This window comes from Octopus bimaculoides, chromosome 6 (genome assembly GCF_046866305.1).
Source record: "Octopus bimaculoides isolate indiv1 chromosome 6, ASM4686630v1, whole genome shotgun sequence".
NCBI lineage: Eukaryota > Metazoa > Mollusca > Cephalopoda > Octopoda > Octopodidae > Octopus > Octopus bimaculoides.
Genome location: NC_142933.1, coordinates 66,059,887 through 66,074,886, shown reverse-complemented (window position 1 = coordinate 66,074,886; position 15,000 = coordinate 66,059,887). Strand labels below are relative to the sequence as shown.

Here is a 15,000-nt window from a genome sequence, read left to right as displayed (position 1 = left end):
ATATATGTGTGTGTGTGTATGTATTAAGTGTGTGTGTGTATATATATATATATATATATATATATATATATATATATATATATATATATATATATATATATATATATATATATTACAATATATATATATTACATTTACATACCCAATTAATAGCATTAAATACTCTGGCCCCGATATAAATTAGGCTAGCTCCTTAGTGAATTACCTTATTTGCATATTTGTATCCGTGACTGCACGTCATTAATTAAACAATATATTGTTGTTGTTGTAGTTATTATGGGTTGTGGTGTTGAAACCCAAAGTAACTCATATCTATTTTCAGATTTCAATTATGATTATCGATCTCCGAGCAGATTTGTCAGAAAAAGCAAGCTACGTGCGGCCAGCTTTTGTTTTCAGACTTAAAGTACACTAAAATAAATTATATATTTTAAGTAATTAGGGTGTTTTCTTTTTCAGGGAGATTTATCTGCTATTTGTATCAGGTTGAGCGACCACGTAGAGACTCCTCCCTCGTTGGTTCGTTCTTCGACATAGATAAAGTACTCACCAATCAAATACTTCTGTTGACTACAGATTGCACTTATATCGGACACACGACTTAAAAGCAAATAATAGATGTGGGTGGGGTCGCTGGTCTTCACAAGAATACTGTTATCACTAAGATTTACGTTCCCACCCACCTTTAGAGCGTTGAAGATGTTCGGCCGTTTGTTTCATATTTGAAGAATCCTGAGAGGAAGCAGTATCTGTCGATTAAGTAGATTCCAGTACTTGGCTGGTATTTTATGGAAAGGTAAAAAGCAGTGCTAATCTCTACGGGATTTGAACTCAGAAAGTAAAGAGCCGAAGCTAAATACACTTACTCGAGTTCTAGGACTCATAGGATCGGTCACCCGGTTTCCATGAAATCACAATATTTCTCCTGAACGGAAAGCTAGTTCTTCCAGGGTTAGTCACTTACAGTTTAGTGGACTGGAGGATTGGAGGAACATGAAGTAAAGGACTTTCCGGGAACCGAAACCACGATTTGCGATCATAAGTGCTACACCCAAACCACCGAAGCTAAGTACCACAGAGCATTTTGTCCCAAACGGTTCTGCACATCCGTCTCCAAATTCTGGAGTAGATTACATCCAGCACACGTTCTGTTCAAAGTCAATGTCGACGGGATTCAAACTCAAAACTAAGAAATGCTACTAAATGCTCGCAAGGTATCTAGTCCGATGTCTCTATTATTGAAATTTTTTAAAGTTCCATTTGTAAACAGTTGATTATTAGAAGATGGAGATGAAATTATTATTATTATTATTGAGTGAGAGAGCAGCGCGCGCCATCAAAGTAACGCTGGAACACAAAATAAATAACGCCCAATATACTCATCACGACTACCTGTCTGATAAAGGTACATGCATCACAACAATATGTGCGCGAAATGGTGACCTCATGTCAAAATAAACAGAGCATGATCTTGCATGTGGGGCCCAGTTAGAATTTTCTTCGGGTCAAGCTCAAAATGTCCCTGAATAGGGTTGTTTAAAGATGATGAACGAAACAATCATTTACCAGGGGTGAATTATTTAAACCCCCCAAAATCCCTTTCAACACATGGCTAAAATGTTCTCCCACTACTCTTGCTCTTGAAGAGAGATGCACATATTGTCAACGACTAAGGCAATGCTCAACTGGTTAAGGTCAAGCAAATCTCTTGTATTGAGCAGAGTATTTGCTGCAGCCTAAATTTTGCACCAAGGCAAATATGTACATGTTAACACTTTCAATCAGAAGCTATGAGTGTCACTGCCTGGTATTGTATCAGGCATAGCCACCTCTTGGTATTGTATCAGGGCATTTATTATAATTATTATTGAGTGAGAGAGCAGCGCATGCCATTAAAGTGATACTGGAGTACAGATACACGAAGCTCAGTATACCTATTATGGCCACCCGTTTGATATAAGTGTACACCAGGTAAATGCATCAGCTAGTTAAGGTCAAACAACTGACAAGCAAGTCAATGATATTGAGCAGAATATTTGCTATAGCCCATATTATTATTATTATTATTATTATTATTATTATTATTATTATTATTATTATTACTATTATTATTATTGTTATTATTATTATTATTATTATTAGTAGTAGTAGTAGTAGTAGTAGTAGTTGCAGCAGCAGCAGCAGCAGTAGTAGTAGTAGTAGTAGCAGCAGCAGCAGTATTACTGTAATAAAAAATTTTATGATAAAATTTATCAGGATCTAGACTGTCATTTAGTTTAGAGTTATTATTATCATCATCATCTTTACGTTCTGAGTTCAAATTCCGCCGAGGTCGACTTTACTTTTCATCCTTTCGGGGTCGATAAAATAAGTACCAGTTGAACACTAGGGTCTATGTAATAGACTTAGCCCCTACCCTCTCCAAACTGCTGGCCTTGTGCCAAAATTTAAAATCATTACCGTCAAGGCGGTGACCTAGCTAAACTGATAGCACGCCGGACAAAAAGTTTTGTGGCAAAAGTTCTGGCTTGAATCTCCGAGTTCAAATTCCGCCAAAGTCGACTTTGCCTTTCATTCTTTCGAGGTCGATAAATTAACTAGCAGTCGAGCACTGAGGTCGATGCAATCGACTTACCCCGACCTCAAAATTTAAGGCCTTGAGTCTATATCAGAAAGAATTATTAATATTATTTTTGGCGGGGGAGGCTGGATAAAAGAAATGAGAAAAGATGCAGTACAGTCGTCATAGCAACCCAAATGTTAGACATATTTAGCGGCTTGTTAAGTGAGTAATAGATGAGGCAACGGATCGAAACGAATCCATATCGGACGTTTTCACCTTGACCTTATTTCGAAAAAGCGTTCAATAATTTCCTTGTGTTTAAGATAATCTATCTATTTATCTATCTATCTATCTATCCATCTATCTATCTATCTATCTATCTATCTATCAGTGACATAAATATACATCCGCATAACGATAGACACGTGTGTGTGTGTGTGTGTGTGTGTGTGTGTGTGTGTATGTATGTGTGTGTGTGTGTATGTATGTGTGTGTGTGTATGTATGTATGTATGTGTGTGTGTGACTACGTGATTGAACAAGTGGGCGTATTCGAAAATTAACCCTTTTGCTTTAAATAGGCGTCTATATGTATATATATAACAAGCAGGGAAAGATTTAGATATAGATTTGTGCGCGCACGCGTGTTTCATCACGTGTCAATGATGGGGGTGGGGCGGGGATGCATGTGTATGCACTTCTTTTTGCATATATGTGTATGTATCCGTCAATGTGAGTCAAGATATTCATTTGTTCTTCCTGGTTCTCTCTTTTCTCTTTCTGTCCTAATTCTCAACACAGTATTTTCAGCTTTGTTTTGTGCAGGAATACATAGGTCCTAACACACACACACACACACACACACACACACACACACACACACATTGACCTCCTTTTGCTATAAACAGTAAATGAAAAGCAATCTTAGTTTTGTGTAGCACGTATCCTGTTCTGTGCTGCGCAATATATTTTAGGCAGGTTCATCAATAACGTGCTAATTATACATACATGATCATGCATAAGCAAATGCGTGCTCACAAATATATACGTTTTAAGACTAGCTAGCATGAAAGCATCCCTTAAATTCGAAAATCTGACAAACGAATAGGACACAAAATGTATGTATGCATGCATGTATGTATGTATGCATGTGTATATGTATGTATGTATGTATGTATGTATGCATGCATGCATGCATGTATGCATGTATGTATATATGTATGTATGTTATCAATCAGTTTCATTTCTGTATTTCTTGTCCATAGAGAAAAAGCCGGACTCTAACATAGATTCAAGGCTCCTTCATTGGAGCTTTTATCAACATCATCTAGGTATTTGTGCATATGCGTGTGTGTGTGTGTGTGTGTGTGTGCAGTATTTGGTGTTAGTGTATGCGCAAATTTGTATGTTTGTTTTATGGATGCGTTTTTATGTATATATTTTCATGTCTAGATGCATGCATATGTATTTATGTGCTAAATTTTTGGAAAGTTTTACATATCTTTACAGTTCCATTGATTGTATGTATGTATGTATGTATGTATGTATGTATGTATGTATGTATGTATGTATCCTCTCACTAACAGCAACAGGGCAAATTATAAGTTACATGCTGCCCATATCTTCCATAAACATTTACTAATACCACCATAAACCTTACATTATTGTGGATATTCTAAAATGAACAAGTGAGGATATTTTATCACACCGTCTTGGAGTTATCAGCTGCTCCGGCCGGTTCCTAACAAAGCGACAAGACTTTTCGAGTTTGGAGAGTTCCTGTTCTTTGTAAATATATGGTTGAGTTGCTGCTTTGGTTGAACTGTCGATGCATACACCCAAGTGTGTGCATCTATTCCCATAAAAATCTCAGATAGAGAATTTTTGGAATGTCTTGCAAATCTGCCAAGTACAAACAACATTACAAACAAACTATCACCTTGGAATATGCCTGTTAATAGCTTAATTGTTTTTGTGTAACAATAGGTGTTGCTTTCGTAGTTGCCAGTGATAACTATGTGGACCATGTTGTGGTTAGTCTTACAATGGCATTTTACTGTAGCAGCTGCTAATTTGTAGGTTTGTATGTATGTATGTCATTATTCAGTTTATTTCAAAATTTCTTACCAATAGAGAAAGAATCGGTTTCTAACCTAGATCCAAGGCTCCTTCATTGGAATTTCAACACCAACAACTGGATATTTTTGTATGTGTGTATGTATGTATGTATGTATGCATGTATGTATGTATGTGCAGATTTATTCTCATGCATATAGTTGCATATCTAGACATGCTCATATATATTTAAATGATAAACTTCTGGAAAGTTTTACAGATTTTTACAGTTCCAGTGATGGATTGGATCTGTAGTCCTCGAATTAGCTTTCTCCTTTCTGGTTTTGAGAAGCCTAATTTCTTAAGATTGATGTTACATATCCCAGGGCCCTAATAATTGCAGGTATAAACCTGAATTTGTAATCTTGATAGAGTAACTGCAGATTTCTCAATAGTTCAGCATAGGTGTTCTCTTTTTCAATGACCTTCAACTTATGTTAACATCCGCTGGGCAGCTCATTTCCACAACTGTGCACAGTTTCTCTTCTCTATCCCAAATCATTATATCAGGTCTGTTGTGCTTGCATTTTATTGAGGTCTTTACTGGTACATTCCACCAATATTAATTTTATGTATGTATGTATGGATGGCTGGCTGGCTGGCTGGCTGGATGGATGGATGGATGGATGGATGGATGGATGGGTGGATGGATGGAGGTCAGGTCACTCTTAGTGCTACTCGTAACATGTAACTCCGTACAATCTGTCGTGTGCTATTAATACAGAATACAGAGATCTTAAAAGTGGGAACGAAATACTCTAATACTTCAGAAATTTCCTTCAGACCTCATTATGCACGAAAGTAGATGAATCAGAGTAGTGCCTGAAGTGTTTTCCAGCTACTGTGTGTATATATATATATATATATATATATATATATATATATATATATAACGTGAGAGAGTTAGGGGTTGGGGGTTCAACCCACTAAGGGATAGTATCTATCCAGTATACTGCCGGGAGGGTACCCAATTATTGCTACACTAGTGCTATACTAGGTGCAATCAATGGGAGCGGGTAAAAGTGGAGGTTTTACCCAAAATTTGTGTAACAATTAGAAAATGGAGGATAATATGCTGAACCCAACTACTTGCAGACGGTGTATCCCGTTGAATTCATTAATTTAATTCATAGCAAAAGTGACAAAAAAAGGAAGAAAAGAAAAAGAAAGAAAGAACCAAAGCACAGGTGTCTATGGCAGACTATGTTATTTTGCCAACATGGTTTACATATAGAAGTACAAAGTACATAAGGAATTAGAGGATGAACAGAAGTTTAATCTTACAGCTGTTTCGGCCTAGTTTTAGCAAGCCCCATTCTATCCGAATATTCCTTTCCGGAGTGATTATCGGATGACATTTTGAAATGGGGTTACATGCCCGAACCTCTAGGCCTCTTCAGAGATTCACAAAGGGTTACATACAAATGTAGAGCAAGAGGTAAAAACAGAGGTGTGGTAGAGACCAGAAGAAAAACAACAGCAAAAATAAGATAGAAATAAAAATAAAAAATAGAATTGAAATCAAAATATAAATAAAAAATAAAAATAAAAATAAAAATAAGGGTACAGCAGGAAAATAATAATAATAATAATAATAATAATAATAATAATAATAAAGAATACATAAATGAAGGTATAGCATGTGAGACATGCAAAAATATAAAAAAGATATATGTCAAAAAACCCTTAAAAATACAAGGCACCCAAAAAGTCTACAAACATTATAGATAGGTCGCTATAGGCACTCCAATGCACATCTATATGTGTGGGTTCGTGTGCACAGCCTTACTCGGATGTCCCCCTACTCTCATGTGTGCATATACAAGTTTTTATAAGCAAACATTCCACCACATACGTTGTTTATGGTATCAGCTCTATTAGCCGTATCTAGAAAGCTGTAAGTGTTTTTTAGAAAGGAAGTTTTGTTGAGCGTGTGTGTGCCATTTCTGTATATATTGGAAGGTTCTATGTAGAAGTTCATTTTATACAAGTTATTAATGTTCTAGTAGCAATAACAGTGACGATGATGGTGACAACAACAACAACAATAACAACAACAACAACAACAACAATAATATGCCAAACTTTCAAACTTAGCGGTGTAAGATATCCTGTTGCCTCTTCCAACGGCTCTACCATTCTACTGCTAATGGGGGAGGGTTAATTACTACCGTTAACTTCCTCCTTCCAATTGGGCAACTATTGTTTTAAACTGCCTACGCTTAACTACGGTTGGATAACCACTGGCCGGTCAAGATGCTAGCCTGCCTTCGCCCCCCCCACACACACACGCGTGCTATGTATATCACCCCGTACTCACGCTCATGCGTGCGTGTATGTATATACATATGCATGCGCGCAGCCACACATCTCTTAATTCTATAGCCACAACAGTAACAATGAGGATAAATACATTCTCATCTATACATATCAAAATATACAGCCTTATACACATTATGTCCCCTCACATATACCCATACTTATTCATACATACACAACTGTGTGGCCAACTATCATTACATCCGTATGTACACAACTACATACTCACCTATACATATACACATACATAAATACACACACACACACACACACACAAATAGATGTACGTACACACACATACTTATACATGCATACACACACACATATACATATACCCACACATATACATACACATATATACATATATATATATATGATATGCATGTATATACACATGTAGATGTAAGTATGTACATATATGTGTGTATACATGTATATATATTCTTTGTATTATTACATTATTGAACGCACACGTCCTATTTTGCAAGTAAGTCTACTATTATTCTGACGTGACTATCTTTCTATCTATCTATCTATCTATCTGTCTATCTATCTATCTATCTATCTATCTTTCTATCTATTTATCTATCTGTCTTCCTCCATCTTTCTATCTATACCTCTGTCCTGGCCTCTACTTCACTGCTATACCCTTCTGTCCCTTCCTCCTTGTTCCACTTCCTCCCTCCACCATCCTCTCTATCTATTTATCTATCTGTCTTCCTCTATCTTCCTATCTACCCTTCTGTCCTGGCCTCTACTTCACTGCTTCTGTCCCTTCCTCCTTGTTCCACTTCCTCCCTCCACCATCCTCTCTGCTCTCGTGTGACCTGTGGTCAACTTTCTTTTCACTCCAGCCGCTGTGAAGGCAAGACGAACTACTAGCGTTCTACCTCAGATTTGCGTTTGGCCGTACGGCTTTTGAATGTTGTTTTCACTGTCCATTTTTTCCTGTCTTGGTTTGTGTTTGCCACCTTGGAATCCTCTGTGTAGTGGGTTGATCCACTACTCAGGAAGAAACTATTCTAGAGTACGTTCTGTCTTGTCTTCGAAACGTCTAGATAGAATAGAGACAGCTGATGAAGGGATATTCCAAGGGGCTTTCCGTTTTCCTATGTGTTCGTTCCGTTGTCTAGTTTATTGTTCTAACGTCCTGTACCCTGATATGCATGTATATACACATGTAGATGTAAGTATGTACATATATGTGTGTATACATGTATATATATTCTTTGTATTATATATATATATATATATATATATATATATATATACATATATATACATACACATATACATATACATACATCCATATAGATATCCACATCCACATACGCACATGCACGTACATACATCCACGCATGCACTCACAAGCAAATAGATATGCATGTGCATACACACAGGAGGAGTATCTCTAGTAATAGAAGACCAACGGCAACAAGAACAATACCAACGACAACAACATGTAGGTACATCTACATGTGCACACACATACACACACAGCTATACGCATAGCCACTTCCATTAGTTTTGATAAAGGGGCCGTGTCTGCAGTGCTACCCATTTTCTAGTGTATGTCTTCCTGCCTATATGTTAATATCAAGCTAGGTTTACCTCCTAATTTCTGTTGCTATATATATATATATATACACACCCACACACACATATATACACACACATATACACACACACACACATACACAAATATACATATATACACACACACACACACACACACACACACACACACACATATATATATATATATATATATATATATATATATATATATATATATATATATATATATAGTTAAAAAATCAATAACAAAAAAACAAAAAAACAACAAAGTGAGGACGTGATATGGATAGTATTATTGGACGCTCAGGAAAGGAAAGAGAGAGTGTATGACGTTTCGGGCGTAGCCCTTCGTCGGAAAGATGGAAAGTTCGGAGAATGGAAGAACGGAGAAAGAGGAAAATGGTACCGATGCCCACGAGGTTACATGATGAAAAGACCGGAAGAGGAGGTGGTGGGGGAAAAGTTCTTTCTAAGATAGGAGAGTGAAAAAGGGAGATGAATCTGTGCGTGTGCGAAAGTCTGCGAGTGTGTGTGTGATAACAGAACGTGTGTGTGCGTATGTATGTGTGTGTGTGTGTGTGTGTGTGTGCATGGTTTGGTGGTTTATCTGTTAGTGTGTTTGTGTGTGTGTGTGTGTGTGTGTGTATGACGTAGTGGAAGAAATTAGTAGCAGGACTGGTTAGTGGACGCTATAGACCGTGTAGGTAGAAGGTCAACAGGTGGTTATTTGTGTGTGTGTGTGTGTGTTCGTGTTTGTGTGGGGTTGTCGGTGTTAGGTACGTGTACGTGTGTGTGTGTATTTTGTATGTGCGCGTGTGTGTATGTGTATGTTTTCTGTGCGTGCGTGTGTGTTTGTGTGTATCTGTATGTTGTGTGTATGTGCGTTGCTGTGTACGTGTGTGTGCGTGCGTTTGCTATTGTATATGCGTGTGTTGTTTATGCCCATGTGTATATGATTGTATGCGTGTCTGTGAGTGTGTAGTGTTGGTGAGAAGTGTGTGTGTATGTGGGTGTGTGCGTGTGTGTGTATATGTGTGGATGTGTGTGTGGGATTGTGAGTGTTAGGTACGGGTGTGTGTGTGTTTATGTGTGTCTGTATGTGTTTCCGTGTGCGCGTGTGTGTATATTTTTTGTGCGTGCGTGTATGTGTATAGTGTGTATGTTTTCGTGCGTGCGTATGTGTTATGTATATGAGTGAGTATTGTGTATGTGAGAGGTGTGTGTGCATGTGTGTATATGTGTATGTGTGCATGTGTGTATATGTGTATGTGTGTCGTGTATGTGTGTGTGTGTGTGTGTGGTTTTATGTATGTGAGGGGTGTGTATGTGTGTGTTTATGTGTGTGCGTGCGTATGTGTGCCAGGTATGTGTGTTATTTTGTGTGTGCACTCCTGTGTGTATGTGTGTGCATGTGTATGCGGCTGTGTATGTAGGCGTGCGCGTATATATGGGTGTGTGTGTGTATATATGTGCGTTCGGCTATGTGTGTGTGAGGGCGCGTATGTATGTTTGTCATGTATGTGGGCGGTATATATGTAAGGTGTGTGGGTATGTCTGCGTGTAGGTAGTGGTGAGATAAAAAGTGGAAAAAAGTAAGTGTAATAACAAGAGAATAATGGATATAATGTAATGGGGACGAGGGGGGTGGGGGTGGGGGTTAAAAAAAAAATGTAAAGTGTTGCAGGGACGTAAAGGGGAGAGTCATAAGGAAGAGAAGGCTGCGTTGAGTCCGAAGGGGAAAGAAGAATTAAGGTTGAAAATGTAGCGTTGCTCCAAGTGGAGTCGCGAGGGAGTGGACCCATGGTGCAGGGCGAGGCCAAAAACGGAGATGTTAGAGGGAGAGTGGTTGGGCAGTTGGAAGTGACGGCCGACAGGGGAGTCCGAACCTAGACGAACGTCCCTTAGGTGTTCGGTGAAACGGTCGGCCAGCCGGCGGCCCGTCTGCCCCACGTAGAGTTGGTTGCATAGGGTGCATTTGATGCAGTAAATAAGGTTGGAGGAGGTGCAGGTGAAACTGTGTGGAATGTGAAGTGTTTGTAGGTTCGATCCGGTGACAGAGGTAGTGTTGGTGATGAAGGGGCAGGTGTGACAGCGGGATCTGGAGCACGGGAAGGAGCCGGGTGGGGGTGGGAGGAATAGGAGAAGGTACTGCGGACCAGTAGATCGCGTAGGTTGCGGGCGCGTTTGAAAGCGGATAGGGGTGGGTTGGGGGAAATGGGGTGGGTAGTGGGATCGAGCTGGAGGCGACGGAAGGCCCGTAGGATCCTCCGACGAAGGGGTAGGGTGGCAGGGTGGAAACGGAGTGGGAAGGGGGTACGGTTAGGGGATTGGTGTGGGGGAGGAGAGAGGGCGGTGGTGCGGTCGATTCGACGAGCGCGGGCGAGGGCGGATTGGACAAGGTGGGAGGGGTATCCTCGATGCATGAACAGACGAGCAAGATACTGGGACTGGGTCTCGAAATCCTGGTCCAGGCTGCACAAACGTCGGAGGCGGAGGAACTGGGAGTAGGGGATGGCTCGTTTGGTGTGGAATGGATGGGAGGAGGAGAAGTTGAGGTAGAGGTGGGAGTCAGTGGGTTTGAAGAAGGCGGAGGTAGTGAGAGAGTTGGAGGGGGGGTTGATGGAAAGAGAGATGTCGAGGAAGTTGACAGAGGTGTCAGAGATGGTGGAAGTAAAGTCAAGAGTGGGGTGGAAGTTAGAGAGGAAGGAGATGAAAAGGCAGAGCTGTTCGCGGGAGAGGGAGGTGGCTCCTATACAGTCATCTATGTAGCGACCGTATAGTTCCGGGGTCGGACCGGAGAATTGGGAGAATACTTGGGCCTCAATGTAACCAACAAAGAGGTTGGCGTAATTGGGCCCCATTCTCGTCCCCATCGCGACCCCAGATTCCTGTTGGTAGGTATATCCGGCGAACGTGAAGCAGTTGAGGGTGAGGACGAGTTCTGCCAGACGAAGCAGGGTAGGGGTGCTAGGTGTGGGGTCAGGGCGGCGGTCAAGGAAGTATTGGAGGGCTGAGAGACCATCGTTGTGTGGAATCACCGTGTATAGGGATTGGATGTCCAGGGTGAAGAGGAGGTGTGAGGGGCCGGGAGGGAAAGAAAAGGAATTGAAGAGGCGAAGGGCGTGGTTGGTGTCGTGTATGTGGGATGGGAGGGCAGCAACTAACGGGGATAGGATATGGTCGAAGTATTTTGAAATGAGTTCGGTGGGGCAATTGCAAGCAGAGACAATGGGGCGGCCAGGGTTGTTAGGTTTGTGGATCTTGGGAAGGAAGTAGATGGAGGAGGTGCGAGGTGTGCGGACGATGAGGTTAGTGGCGGTAGCGGGGAGAGCAGAGGAGGAGATGAGGTCATGGATTGTGGAGGACACAAGCCGTTGGTAGGAGGGGGTGGGGTCGGAGGGGAGGAGGCGGTAGAAGAGGGGATTGTGAAGCTGGCTGAGCGCTTCCCTCCTGTAAAGGTCCGCGCGCCACACTACCACTGCTCCACCTTTGTCCGCCGGCTTGATGACGATGTCGTCACGGCGGCGGAGATTGCGGAGGGCGACCGATTCGGCCCGGGTGAGATTGGCCCGGAGGGGTCTTTTTTTAAAGTCGAAACGCTCGACCAACGCCTTACAGTCATCCACGAACAAGTCTAGGCTACTGAATTGGCCTGGAGGCGGCGTCCAGTTGGATGGGCGGCGTCCCAGGTCCGAGAAGTAGTCCCGATTGTCGGGACGCTGTGTTGACGTATGGAAGAACGCGCACAGTTTGATGCGGCGCAGGAACTGGCTGACATCAGTGCGAGTCCCGAATTCGTCACAGTGGGGCGTGAGAGGCGTGAAGCGGAGGCCCCTACCAAGGAGCGAGCGCTCAGCGGCGGACAGGGGGAGATTGGGTGGTATAGTCACAACCGTGTGAGGAAGCGGGGTGGTAGGGTGAGTAGGGTCGGGAGGAGGAGGTGTAGAGGTGGGGGGAGGAGGTGGGATGGGGTTGGGGGGGGGGTTGTTGGAGGTGTGGGGAGGTGATGGCGTGGGGGTTAGGATGTCCGGGTGGGAGGAGTGTGAGTGTGTGGAATGGGCGGTGGAGGGGGGCATGGAATCGGGAGGGGGAGCTGAAGGGGAGGGTGTCAGGGGTGCGGAAGGGTGGGGTTGAGGAGGTTGTGGAGTTTTTTATTTTTTGTGTGTGTGTGAGGAAATTGTGGAGTTGGTGATTGAGATTGAGGAGGAAGCGGAGGATAGGTTGGGTGAAGGGTTGAGGGCAGAGGGAGGAGAGGAAGAGGTAAGCTTGGGAGAGTTGGTGGTCAATGGAGTGGAGGAGGGAACGGGTGGAACGGATGGTGGCACGGATGATGAGGCGGGAGGTGCGGGCAAGGGTGGGCTCGATGAAGGGGGAGGAATAGGGGGGAGCGTGGAATAGGGGGAGGAATAGGGGGAGCGTGGAATAGGGGGAGGAATAGGGGGGAGCGTGGAATTTCAAGAGGAAGCCACGGGGTATGACGTGATGGCGGAGACAGCGGCTGAGAAAGTTGAGATGGCTAGTGTGGCGGGTCTTTTTGAAGAGCAAGTAAGAGAGGTTTTTTGTGGGTTGCAAGCATTGTGGGGGAAAAAAAGAAAGAAAACGGCGAAGAAGGGACTGAAGATGTTGGGTGAAGGAGTGAAGGTCAGGCATGGTGAGAGGATGTGAATGTCGGTGTGGGTGTTATTAGTGGCGAGACAAGGGAAGGACGAGAAAGGTAGAAGGAGAACAGATAAAGGTGAAACAAGTCGAAAAAAGTGGAAAAAAGTGTAAGAGTCACGGACAAATTTTGCTGATGTTCAATCAAGGTTCAGGAAAGGCAGATCCAACGGGAACAGTAATCCAAGGTAATCCGGCAGTTGGGTACATCAAATCCAGTTGAAAGGCCAGGGTCCGTGTGAGCGTACGTCATATAGTTAAAAAAAACAATAACAAAAAAACAAAAAAACAACAAAGTGAGGACGTGATATGGATAGTATTATTGGACGCTCAGGAAAGGAAAGAGAGAGTGTATGACGTTTCGGGCGTAGCCCTTCGTCGGAAAGATGGAAAGTTCGGAGTATATATATATATATATATATATATATATATACATACATACGCATGCACATCTATGTACCCACATATATGTTCGCTTAAGTATCAAGTGTTAGCCCTCCCAATGTCAGCAGGGCATAATTAGTTATCGCTAGCGAAAAGCGGTGTCCTAGTACTAGGTATTTTCTTATATTAGATCTATGTATGTAGATAACAGCATTACATATGCCATAACCTAGCATAAGAATAGTGGTTAACTTAAATATGTATTATTAAAAGCATGCGCGGTATCTAGACCTGAGTTCTACTTGAATTTAGAGAAAGTACATCCAATTCTGTGAAGGCATGAAACGTTTCTTTCCTTCAAACTATTAATAATCGGGATTTTGGTCCTAATTAGGAAAAAGATTTCATTTATGCATAATAAGCATTTCCTATTTTTGTTATTATATGCAGGTGCAGATGCTAATATTTTCCAGTGCAGGTTAAAGTTGATGCCCTTAATTAAGATTCAGTTGAATTAGGTACTTAAATTGAGGAACCTTATTGGGTCGGTATGACAACAGAAACAATGTATATATTTTGAGTTCTATTATTAATGTGAATATAAGGCGGTGAGCTGGCAGAAACGTTAGCAAACTAGGCGAAATACTCAGTGGTATTTCGTATGTCTTTACGTTCTGAGTTCAAATTCTGCCGAGGTCGACTTTGCCTTTCATCCTATCGGGGTCGATAAATTAAGTATCAGTTGCGTATTGGGGTCGATCAAATCGACTGGCCCCCTTCCCCAAAATTTAAGGCCTTGTACCTAGAGTAGGAAAGATTATTGATGTGAATATGTTTTAACTCACAAAATCTACATTTTCAAAAGGAAGTAAAAATTTTGAAAATTGATCCTTTATGTATTATGTAGTATTCGAGTTGGATGCTAAAGTATAATTTTCACAGGGTACAACCTTAAAGTTGACGCCGCTACAACGCAGAAAATTTATGTCTCATTATTGGCTTAAGATAGGCAGTTTTTTCGATCTTTAAATGTAACTTTTTCGTCAAAATTTTCTCCAGAAGTTCATTTCTTCACAGGAATAAGCGTGGAAAACTGCATCTCTATAACCAATTTTTAGAATTTTTTTACCTCCTTTTAAAAATTGCAGATTTTGTGAATGAAACAAACTAGATCCGCTATTTGTGATAACGGTGGATCTTTTATCACAAATATCTGTTACGTGGTAGCAGAGCGTGTTAGAAATAGCGGCCAAATCTTTCCTTTTCTGGGTTCCGGGAAACTTCGAGTCTTGCGGCGGGTTTGGCGATCAGATACATTGAATGCACGTGAAAAATCCGAGGGTTTTTTTTTTCTTCTTGTCCTTACTGACAAACATTCATTACATC

General features: G+C 41.5%; 1 protein-coding gene and 1 long non-coding RNA gene across 3 annotated transcripts in view; both read left to right on the top strand.

The window, feature by feature from the left end:
• LOC106874789 (uncharacterized) overlaps window positions 1-15,000 on the top strand; it is a 47,426-nt gene that overhangs the window by 23,187 nt on the left and 9,239 nt on the right. The window lies entirely within an intron of this gene.
• On the top strand, window positions 12,743-13,202 carry LOC149135239 (uncharacterized). The gene is made up of 2 exons (XR_016242121.1): window positions 12,743-12,916; window positions 13,007-13,202. It is a non-coding gene; the product is annotated as an uncharacterized LOC149135239 (long non-coding RNA).